Genomic DNA, 12,795 nt, shown 5'->3' on the forward strand with positions numbered 1-12,795 from the left:
CATCATCTCTACATTACTGTTTATGGCTGTCATGACAAGGGTAATAAAGAAAAATGGTAATAACTATTAAGTATCTGCAGCATGCCAGAAACATTATACCCATTCCTCATCCTGCTGTCAAATGTGGGCATTTTCATTATGGTGTAGATGATGACAAAGAACTCGAGAGAACATACTTCTTGTACTCAAGGTCATGAAATCCATAAGCTTTGTGAATATCTGGGGTAGTGTTTACTTGCTCTCTATCAGTGTGTATATGAATGCCTAAGAGCTTATAGCAAAGCAGGTCTAACTTTTCACTCAGACCCTGGTTATTATATTTTTGTTGAGCAGGAGATAGTGAAATTATTGGGTATAATACATGATTACATGACTGTTACAATACTAATCAGTATTTCCAATTGTGCAAATATTAACAAAATGAAGATAAGGGACAAATTTGTTACAGAAGTATTTATTCTTCCCATCTCTGAACTCTGTAAATTGCTGTCTTATGTAAATAACTTTCCTTTTTACACACTTTCATGAAACATGAATTCAAGTTTGAGAGCCTCTGGGATGGGATAAGAGACAATATAATAACTTCAACTTGAAATTTTTATGACTTTTGCCCCCAGCAATTGAGAGTGAACTTGTTTTCCTGTTTTGGTTTTCATCACCAGGGATAGGTTTTATTCACATGTGGTTGATGTGTCTGTACCAGTTATCTCACAACGAGCAGAGGATACTGTCCCAAACACACTTAATTCCTTGAAAAGAACAGTTCTGTTATTTCAAATACCTGTGGACAGAGATAGAGCTTTAATCCTAGGCATAGACGGGATACTGTAGTAGAAATAACGAAGGCAGAAGCACAGAGTGGAACACCAAAAGCCGAGAGTAAATCCTCATTACCCTCAGAGTCAGTCCGCAAAAGTTCTGGGGGCTTCTCTACCTGCAAAGTCTGTAGCACTTGCTAATAAACACATTCATTTTCTGGTGAAGTGTCTTTCTGTCTGCTAAATCCTTAACTGATAAAAACAGAACACCCACAAATAACTGGTGTCAAATTACAGAATACTGTCCATATGCATCATTAACTTTATATCACTGTATCCTATAGCATTGGACTTAGTGTATACAGAAAATAAATTGATTTTATCGACAAACTTCTATGATGCCATTTCTTGACATTGATAATATACATGATTTACAAATGTATCTGGATGAAATTTTTGACATTTATAGCATACAGGACTTTCAAACACATCACATTTTTCTTAATATGCAATATATTTAAGTTTGCATGCTTAAATATGTATGATTATAGGCAAAACAAAGTATACTCTAAGTGTTGAAGATAGGATTATATTATATGATATTTGTTTCACATTTCTATTTAGCAGAAATATACAAATAATTGGGTACCAATATAAAGTTCTTAGTCTAGTTAACTTATCATTTAGGTTCTAAATCTTCCACATAAATAGTGCATTGCTGAAGGAGGAGTACTACTCTTTTAAATTGGATAATGTAGAAAAAGAGATCAGTATATAAGCCATGTCAAGTGGATGGGTAGTTCAGGAAGTTGTCCTCTCTATATGTGCTCTCTACCATCATGGCAGTCCTGATCATATATTTTCCATGCTGGTTCATTGGGAAGTATGATAAATGGTATGAAAGAACCACAGACTATTGCCTAGCTCAATATACTTATTTCACTCCTAACAGTAGATCAGTGTCCTCTTAATGCTTATACTGACTAATCAACAATTTCCCCTCAATCCAGTTCATCAAAATCATGATCTATTGGATGAACAGTGATGCCAAATTAACATGAATTTCTGTTTTTGATAGTTCACAAAATTCAGATGACATTTCACGTATTGCTGAAGAGCAAAATTGAGATTCACCGTCTCACTCATAAAAACAGAAATGTCAAATAATTGAAAACAAACAGACTGCAGTGGTTTTTGACCTTTTGTTCTTATGACACACTGGTTTTACTTAAAGATGAAATTTAAAAAAAAAAAACCTCTTACAACTCAAATCTGTACTGTTATATTTCAGCAAAGGCCAACAACTCCCTTCAGTATAGGAACAAATCATATCTTTGAAAGGTATGTTAAAAGATAACAAATGATAGTATCATTAAATTTAGGGTTCTAGAATAAACTCAGCTTAATATATTTCCTCACAGAGGCCCATAGCCAAAATTATACACAGAGAGAGGCCAAACTGAAGATATCAATCAGCAAACACTGTGTGTGTGTGGAGGGCATTGTAGAAACCAGAGAGTTTGAGGATAACTGGATGACACAATCCACAGACTTCAACTAATTAGGGCTCATTTGGCTGACAGAGACTGAAGTGGCAATCACGGAGCCTGTACAGGTCTGTGCCTAATCATCTGAATATATAATATTGTTGTTAGCTTGGTGCTGTGGTCAAACCCCTAACAGTGGGAAGAGGTATCTATGACTCATTCCTCTTCTCTTCAGACACTTTTCCCTACTACTAGGTTGCCTTACACAACCTTGATATTAGGGTTTGTACTAATCTTACTGTATTTTGTTAGGTTGAGTTCAGTGGATATTCTTGGGAGGACGGCTCTTGTCTAAAGGGATCAGCGGTAGAAGGAAGTTAGGGAGAATTGGAGCTTGAAGTAGGGAAAACTGCAGTAGGGGTATATTGAAAACAAAAAAATAAAGATACAAATTATTTATTTATCCATTTATTTATTTGTTTGTTCGTTTATTTATTTATTTATTTGTTATGTATACAATATTCTGTCTGCGTGTATGCCCACAGGCCAGAAGAGGGCACCAGACCTCATTACAGATGGTTGTGAGCCACCATGTGGTTGCTGGGAATTGAACTCAGGACCTTTGGAAGACGAGGCAATGCTCTTAACCACTGAGCCATCTCTCCAGCCCCATGGAGCGAACATTCTTGCTAATGTTTTTCATTATTATTATTATTTATTATTATTATTATTAAAAATTTCCACCTCCTCCCCACTTCCCATTTCCCTCCCCCTCCTTCCAAGCATGGGATCAAACCAGACTCTCTGAACGTGGTGGACAATGAGGGCTGACTGAGAAGTCAAGAACAATGGCACTGGGTTTGTTTTTTTTTTGTTGTTGTTGTTTTTTGTTTGTTTGTTTTGTTTTTTTTGTTTTTCGAGACAGGGATTCTCTGTAGCTTTGGAGCCTGTCTTGGAACTAGCTCTTGTAGACCAGGCTGGTCTCGAACTCACAGAGATCCGCCTGCCTCTGCCTCCCGAGTGCTGGGATTAAAGGCGTGCGCCACTGCCGCCCGGCATTACAGAGCGGCACTGGGTTTTGATCCTACCGCTTGTACTGGCTTTGGGGGAGCCTAGTTTGTTTAGATGCGAACCTTCTTGGACCTGGATGGAGGGGGGAGGTCCTTGGACTTCCTGCAGGGCAGGGAACCCTGACTGCTCCTTGGACTGGAAAGGGAGGGGGAGGAGAGTTGAGGGAGGGGGAGAAAAATGGGAGGTGGGGAGGAGGCAGAAATTTTTAATAATAATGATGATGATAATAATAATAATAGAAAAACAAACAAATAATTTTAAATGTTAAAAACATGTAGAATAAAAAGCTTACTTTAGGGATATTATTCTTGTAAGAATCATTGCCCCATTTTTAAAAATTATTACAAATAATAAGTTTTATGTATTAAGTTCTGGTTATATTTATGACCCCCCTCAATAAGGTGGAAGGCATATCTGACACATATCTGGTACCTGTGGTTAGATAGGCCAAAGGTCCTAGAGGGTAACTCCTTCTATTTTTCTGCTAAGTGGACATGTTACTAAACCAATTACTAATGATTTATTGCTATAACAAAAACTTAGTGCATGTCTCCATCTAAGTGCAAAAAACACTTATTTCTTACAGTAGATAATGATTAACACAGAGACCCACATTAAATCTGCAAGCAGAGAAGAGAACAAAGTGGGCTCCTAACCAATTAGGAAACAGTTTACGGCAAATTATTCTTGACATTATTGAAGCAGTGGGCAATTCTTTACTTCTTTCTGTTTCTTCCTTAGTTTCTTTCTTTGTTTCTCCCTTTGTTTCTTTTAACTTCCTTTCTCTCTTTCTTTATTTCCTTTTTTTATTTATTCTTTGTGTCTTTCACATCATGCCGTCTGATGTTACCAACTGCCCTCTCCCACCCAAAATAAGACAGCATAAAATTTAAGAGAAAGGGTAAAATGATTAAAAACGGAGGAAAGACAGAAAAAAGGAAAGCAAGGAAGAAAGAGAGAGAGAGAGAGAGAGAGAGAGAGAGAGAGAGAGAGAGAGAGAGAGAGAGAACGAAAGAAAGAAAGAAAGAAAGAAAGAAAGAAAGAAAGAAAGAAAGAAAGAAAGAAAGAAATTTGATATGTCAAGTTTTGTTGACTCATGTGAAGCCTGCCCTTAACTGGACAAAAGAGGGGTGGATAGAGAGCTGGAGATGGGAGGAGGCAGGGGAAGAAACAAAAGAAGAGGAAGGAGCCGAATTTGTGGTTGGTATATATAATAAATGAAAAAATTACTAAAAAATGTTTTTATTAAGACACCAAAACTAGCTTAATTTGGAAAGATAATATTATATGATTTAAGTGAATAACACATGGAATAAAATGTACTGGAGATACTGATGACATTTGGGGTCTTCAGGAACAGTGGTGATAACTCAAATGCACTTTGCAGGTGAGTTCATACTTTGGAAGCTATTAATAACTTATTCACCAGATTTGGAAGTTAACACAATGGCTTATTCTACTATCAACCTTCTGTTGAATTCTGTGAGCAGGCCTGAGACAGCAAACTCCACAGGAGAATATCAAACCCCAGGAGAGCTGAGCAATTTCCAGGAATAGATTGATCAACAGAGTGACTGGAATTATGGCAATGACTGCACCACAAGGAGCAACCACCTGAGCCTTGGATCTACTGGCACCTGGAAGATTGATCAGCAGAGTCACAGACAGCCCCAACCACACAAATTGAAGGAAAAGATGGGTAGGCAAGGTAAGAATACAAAATGTCCCCTCGCCACATAATAATCAAATTAACCATACAAAACACTAACATAAAAAATAAAGAAAGAATATTAAGAGCTGTAAAGGAAAAAGGCCAAATAACATAAAAAGGCAGACCTATCAGAAATACACCTGACTTCTCAATGGGGATCATGAAAGCCAGAAAGTTCTGGTCAAACGTTATGCAGACATTGACACCACTGATGCCAGCCTAGATTACTATACCCAGCAAAAATTTCAATCACCATAGAAAGACAGAACAAGATATTCCATGACAAAACCAAATTTAACTGATACCTAGCCACAAACCCAGCAATACACAAAATACTAGACGGAAAACTCCAATGCATGGAAGATGGCAACATTACCAAAAACACAGAGAATTAATGATCTGACAGTAACAATTCCCAAAGAAGAAAAAAAAACACACACAAAATATAATCACCAACAATAAAACTAAATTAGCAGGAGATAACAATTGTTGGTCATTAATATCCCTTAATATAAATGGACTCAACTAACTTATAAAAAGACACAGGCTAACAGATTGGATACAAAAACAGAATCCATCCTTCTGCTGCATACAAGAAACACACCTCAGTCTCAAAGACAGATATCACCTCAGAGTAAATTGTTGAGAAAAATATTCCAATCAAATGGACCTAAGAAATAAGCTGGTGTAACTATCTTAATACCTAATAAAATAGACTTCAAACCAAAATCAATCTAAAGAGGCAAAGAAGGACATTTCATATTAGTCACTGGAAAATCTATCAAGAGAAAATCTCAATAATGAACATCTTTCCCCAAATATAAGGGCACCGTCATATGTAAAAGAAACACTTCTAAAGCTTAACTCATTCATAAAACACCACACACTAATAGTTGGAGTCTTCAACACTCTACTCACAGCAGTGGACAGGTAAGTCAGACACAAAATAACAGAGAAATAAGGGAACTAGCAGATGTTATGACTCAAATGGATTTAACAGACATCTAGATATGGAGTTAGAAAACATCATATTGGGTGAGGTAACCCAGACACAGAGGACAATTATCATATGTACTTACTCATAAGTGGTTTTTGAACATAAAACAAAGAAAATCAGCCTACAAATCACAAACCCAGAGAACCTCAACCACAATGAAGACCTTAAGGGAGGCATACATGGATATAATCTACATGGGAAGAAGAAGACAAGATTTCCTGAGTAAATTGGGAGCGTGGGGATCATGGGAGAGGGTTGAAGGGGAGGGGAGAGGAAGGGATGGGGGAAGAGAAAAATGTATAGCTCAATAAAAAAGTAAATAAAAGAAAAGAAATTCCTCAAACTTCAATACTTAGGGGTGGATATACATATCTATATTAGTTGATTCCATAATCCTACTTAAGAAACTTTGATAAAAAACTTGGAATGGAAGATTTCAGGCAGAATCAGATGTTATGTACTGACATAGACACATTGTATCAATTACCTAGGGGTATCCTTATGAAACACTTGAGTAAATTTTGCAAAGAGTATGTAGAAAAAGATAGGGAAAATTTAGTCTCTATGATGAAGTGTCGTAAAAAATTTCCATCATGACAAAAAAAGCAACTATAAGGTTCACAGAGTAATATAAGTAACATGCCATATACATAATTATCTTTAAGTAAAAATGATAATTATATCACTAGCCCTCTTCAGTGTCTTCAATGATTCCTAATACCCAGTAAAGTACATTGCTCAGAAGGACCATTCTGAGACACCACTACTGTATATCACCTGAGGTTTCATATGCTAGTGAAAATGTCTTAGATTGTCAAACAGAGTGAACCTGATAATAACAAAAAATAATGACAATAACAAAATTGATGATTATGATAATATTAATAGCCATAGTTAACAGGAATGAAATAAAGAAGCTTTGTAGAATAGGGTAATTTTGGTATTTAAAACTGAGTTCTATGTCTGTACAAAGGGCTTGAATTGTAAAAATAAATGAATCAAGGGATGAAAAAATAAAGGAAGATACTGCGAATTCAAGAGCCTGAAATTTAGGATAGAGTTCAAACTTGAAGACACATCTGTAAACCAATGGCCCATACAGAAACACTGTCAAGTTTATGTCCAGGATAAATTGACCAGAGAGGAGAGTTTAAAGCACAGGTTACAGTAAGGCAGTTGATGTTCTCAGCGTTTTTGAAGCTAGCAATATTTATGACTCAAGAAAAAAAGATAAAATGCAGAAAATTGAATGCAAGCAGATCCATCAATAAAATGATAAGAAAATGAGGCATCGGTAAAAATAACAAGGAACCAGGGACATTTAGTGCTTCAAAAAGGGACTAAAATTTTTGAGTGTGTCTGAGGGAACACATAAGAAGAGGCGAGACAAAGGAACATTGTTCTCTATAATAACAGGTCAGTATGAGACACACAGGAGCAGCTTCAGTGCAGAGCTGGGGCACAAGTTCAGCAAAGAAAAGAAGTTCAGAAAGTTGAAATAGCTTGCAGACAACTATTTGATATTTGTGTGAAAAGTAGCAAAAAGTTGGGCTGTACCAGAAGGCAGATATGGGGTCAAGAGAGACTTTAAAAATATAACAATAACAAAGAATCAGTTATACATTAATGGGAATTTTTATATTAATTTTACATTTACATTTTAAGTTAAATAATGTTGGAATGAATAGTTTATTTACTAAATATTGACTAATAAATGTCTGAAATGTTCTTATTTTATGATAGAGATGGAATTGAAAACTGAATGGGTCAAGTGAATGTCTGCTATGGACATAGGGAGATATAATGAAAAACAGTGTCGTACCACTTCAGACAAACAAGTTCTCATAACACTCTATTTAAAGATACAGGAAGTAACATAGATTTTAATTGAGAAAAACAATATACAAGCATTTCTCTGAATATGTGCTTCTGAATATTTTAGATCTTTTAAGAGTATCATGAGTATTACAATGTCATATGTAATTATACAAGTGTTTATGTTTCTTTATTGTATGAGGATTGTGATATAAGAAACTTTATATTGAGAGTTACCATTTCTCTATATTTAGGTTTAGGTATATGATTTCTGCAATTTTAGTCTATAGGTTTTACTTTCTTCCTCTAACTAGTTGTGTGATTCTGTTTAAATTTTTAACATTTTTAATAGCTTCAATTTCATTTTTTTCTAAATCCTATATAATATTAAGATAAAGATTTTACTAAGACAGATATTTATCAAGTTTTACAAAAAACCAAATTATATATATACTCAACAAACTTGGTCATTATTTTTATACCTTTATTGCAACAATTATTAAAGTTTTCTTAATTGAACAGGTGAATAGAAGGCTATTTTACTGTAATGGAATACCTCAGGTGGAGTGGTCTAACAAGACACTTACATTGCTTAATTTTAAAAGCTAAATAATCAAGATTCGGCCATGTTCTTTTTGTAATGACCCACTTTCAAAAGAAGTAACAAAGACTTGCAGAAGCCATGCTAATTTACTCTGGAAATTATTCTCCTAGTGTCTTTACTACCTTATGCTGGTTCCAATTTTTTTAAAGGTTTTAATAATTCAATATGACTGTATTCCTAAATAAATCTGTAACACTAGCACTTCTTGAAGACAAACTATATGCAAGCCCTAACAGAGAGACCAATCCATCACATAATATCTTGTGTCTCACAAGGCACCCGATGATAGAGCTGAGGGCAAGTTTTCAGAGATCTATACCACTGCAAACATATGATTCTGCAAACATATGAAACGAACTATTGTTGATGGACAAATATCTGGGCACTCTAACTAAACACAAATTAAAGAAAACCATACTTTTTAAATTCCTTGATTTCTCATTTATGATGAAGGATTGATGGTGTTGATACTGACTGTAGAAATGAAATCATGATAGCAACAACAGAGAGGCTGTAATGCTTCCTGGCAAAAAAAGACAGAGGAAACAGAGCCTGGGGAAAGGAATGAGCAGGTGGTTTGTGTGGGAGGTTTTGGTACTTGGTTCAGAATACAGCTGTGCTCCTAGGATGGAAAGACATGAATGCCCTTAGGAGAGATGGAAGTAAATTTAGCCACCGGCAAAATATAAGGGCTTATTTTTCATTTTGACAGATTTTATTCCTTTTTTAAAATTTATGTATTATGGTTTTATTTATAAAAGCTAAGTACTACCCAATTATAAGTAGTCAGAAGAATAGCTGACTTAAAGTTGAATTATTTCATGTCCTTTATATAATGTGATTAATGCTTTGTAACATGATGTGGCCTGCAGTTTTCTCACAGGAACGTGTCTTAGTTTAGTGATTGTTGCCTGAGTTTTCCTCCAAGAAGCTGAATTTCCAAATTTGTGGGGATCTTTGCAAAAACTGTAAACATTTTCAGCAACATCAGCCTTCTTCATTGATTACAAAATACTGTGAAATATTGACACTATATTGGGATTTTAGACTTTGACATGCAATTAAGATTATATTTTTAAAAACGTATTGCATGAAAAGAGTGGGTATAGAAAAAGACCCTGACTGATATAAGAAATAAAGCCTGGCAGAACTGGGAGGAAGCCTGAAATCAAACAAAAGAAAAAAAAAATGCAGCTAAATAAAGGATCACTGCACTTGTAATGCCATACAGTTGAAGTTTCCAGGTTTGAGAGTACAGTCCTGGCACATCTCTCTAGCCTTATTCTTCTGCAACAAGCAAGTTTATTGCAATTTCCGCAAGAGACCTTCTAAAATCTCTTTCATTATTAATTTCCTTTTTTTTTTTTTCACTTCACAGCAGTTTGACTTTGATCACACTTGAATGACCTACCGTGTTTACCATTAGTTCCTTTTCAGCAAGTGCCTCTCCACATGGGGGAAACTGAGTTTAAATAGGAGGAGGAAGTGTCCCTGTGAACTTGTGGTATAATGGATAGCTGACTAGTGTGTGTATACTGAATATTTCTTATTAATCTCAGGGTATGGAGAAACAGGCCACAGCGATGGGCAAACCTGAGAGCATTTCTACTGTGGTTTTCTCAAGAGCTATTTATTCTTACAGAAAATGTATATTATTTTATACAACATTACAAGAAATACATAGTTCTTCAGGACACTCTTACTCAAACCAAAAATTTTGTACATCTATGTAAACTGATGCTCCATTGTACTAAATTACCTATTGTTTTTTGAGTCTTCGTTGGACAGTATTAATTATTGTTTTGATTTTGTAGAAAAGGAATCAAGTTATTCCCTTTTTTCCTCTTTCATCAGGTTTTTTTTGTTTTTTGACAATGTGATGTTTAGGACAATGAGTTAAAAGTGATGAAAAATGCAAATGTTAATTTTAAATGATAATTTAAATTTTATAATATGAAAAATGCATTATTATGAATATGAAAATATTATAAATATATAGTAATATTTCAAAATCCTATCTGGGATATCCATAATCAGTCATGTGAGAAATTTTGTAAACTTTGATTTAGATAAATGGGATTAGAATACAGTAAAATCTAACTCAAACCATATTCACAAATTTTTTGAAGCTTGATGACAAATTTGTTATATTAATTAGCAGTTGGGTACAGATTGCAAAAGGAAGCACCCAAGCAGAAAATATATCTGTCCTTTCCAGGAAGGATGCATTTCTTTCATCTTCATGAGATACTTTTAATTTCTTATGATCAATCTGGGTCCATTACTGCTTCTCCTGCTCAGTTTCCTATCTCACCTTTGGGGTGTTGGCACGTTATTTGCAGCCAGCAGATGTTCACTTGATTTCCCCTCCCCATCGGAGTGCTTCATCGTCCTCTTTTGTAGTGTACAGACTCAGCTCATCCCTCACCTGTCATACTCTGTGATTCCTTGCCCTCTACTTCTCCCTATCTCAGAACTGCAGTGCCCTAATTGTGTCCTGCCTATCATTCTGCCCTAATTTCTAACAGCTTATTTTACTGCCCTGGGCCTTTGAATCCAAACCCCTTTGTCCTTTATCTTTTCATTTGAAAGTGTCTGTGTACAGACGGTTTTTATTTTTTTGAACAGAAATTGAAAAGAGCATGAAATACTTGCAAGGACACAATAAAATATGATCTATCCTTGCCTTCCGTGGGCTTTTCTTTCCAACTTTTCTCTGATTTTGTTATGGCAAAACATACTAATGCCACAGAGCACTGAGCAATGTGAAATATTTTTTCTAAATATATAGAAATTAAAAAGCAAAAGTAAAACAAAATAAAATACTGTTTTAAACCTCAAAGTCAAGAGGTGAGGGATCAAAATGTACTTTGCAACTGTGCTTTCAATTATTTCCTAAAATAAATTAGACAAATTATCATAAAAATTTTAAGGATTGGGCATATAAAGCACTTACGCAGGCTTGAATATGTGTGTGTGTTTGTGTGTGTGTGTGTGTGAGTGGATTTTCCATGATATGTGTGTATATTTGATATATTCCAACATTTATATGTATGAGTGGATGTTATTGCAGATGCACAAAGGTCCAAAAAATCCAGGAGATTTTCCTTCATTGGATTTTGTTTGAGATAGGGTCTCTTATTTCTTTACTGCTAGCCACCCAAAATGCTTGTTTTTAGGCTTCTGGATTCTCTTATCATTTCACTGGCATTTTACTGGGAATACAGACACACAGAGCTATACCAATGTTTTGTACGGATTTGAGAGTTGCAAGTTCAAGTCTTCTTTCTCTCTGCAAGAAAATTACCCGATTAGGGATTTCTCCAGCTAGCCCATCTTGGTTTTAAAACTGATGGAGCATGTGATCAAACCGGACTCTTTGAATGTGGCTGACGGTGGAGGCTGACTGAGAAGCCAAGGACAATGGCGCTGGGCTTTGATTCTGCTGCATGGACGGGCTCTGTGGGAGCCTTCTCAGCTTGGTTGCTCACCTTCCTGGACCTGGGGGGAGTTGGGAGGACCTTGGACTTCCCATAGTGTAGGGAACCCTGACTGCTCTTTGGCCTGGAGAGGGAGGGAGTGGGGGTGTGGGTGGAGGGGAGGGGAGGGAAGTGGGAGGAGGGGAGGAGATGGAAATTTTTAATTTTAAAATAAAAATAAAAATAAAAAAAGAAAAAAGATTTTAAAAATTGACAATGAATAAAATACCAAAGGCAAATGGTAAAAGGTCTGCAAATGGAAACTTCTTGAACTACTTGATTCTCTCTGTCTCTCTCTCTCTCTGTGTCTTGCATATGCTAGGTATATACCCTGCTAATTAGTTAGACATAAACAGACAAGGAATCTGTTGTTTCCTAAGTCTATACTTTGGATCTAGAAAGTAATTGCTAAAGCTTGTAGTTTCTTGATATCATGGAAGAAAATTATGTTCCTAAGGAGTATGCTTTACATGTTATACAAGAAATTTACTTCAAGACTAAGTTTAGAATATGTAGACTACAAAATCTGTTCAGATATAACAAAATGCATGCTTAGATGGTTTTTTCATAATGTGAATAAATTTGGAAAGCAGATAAATTATTTTATTTTAATTCTAACTTTTATTATTTAAAATATTTTTAAAGTTAAATACATTTTGAGCATATTCTTCCCCTCCCCCATACAAGCTCATCAGATTACATTTATATACTTAATCACACACACACACACACACACACACACACACCAATATTAGGTAATGATGACAAGAGTTTAAAATGGAGTAGGGCTGGCATGTCAAGTGACAGAAGAAAGAGAAGTGAGAGTAAAAAATTATTTAATTGCATTTTTAATAATTTTAATCATATTCACTT

The sequence above is a fragment of the Arvicola amphibius genome, chromosome 1 (assembly GCF_903992535.2).
Source record: "Arvicola amphibius chromosome 1, mArvAmp1.2, whole genome shotgun sequence".
Lineage (NCBI taxonomy): Eukaryota > Metazoa > Chordata > Mammalia > Rodentia > Cricetidae > Arvicola > Arvicola amphibius.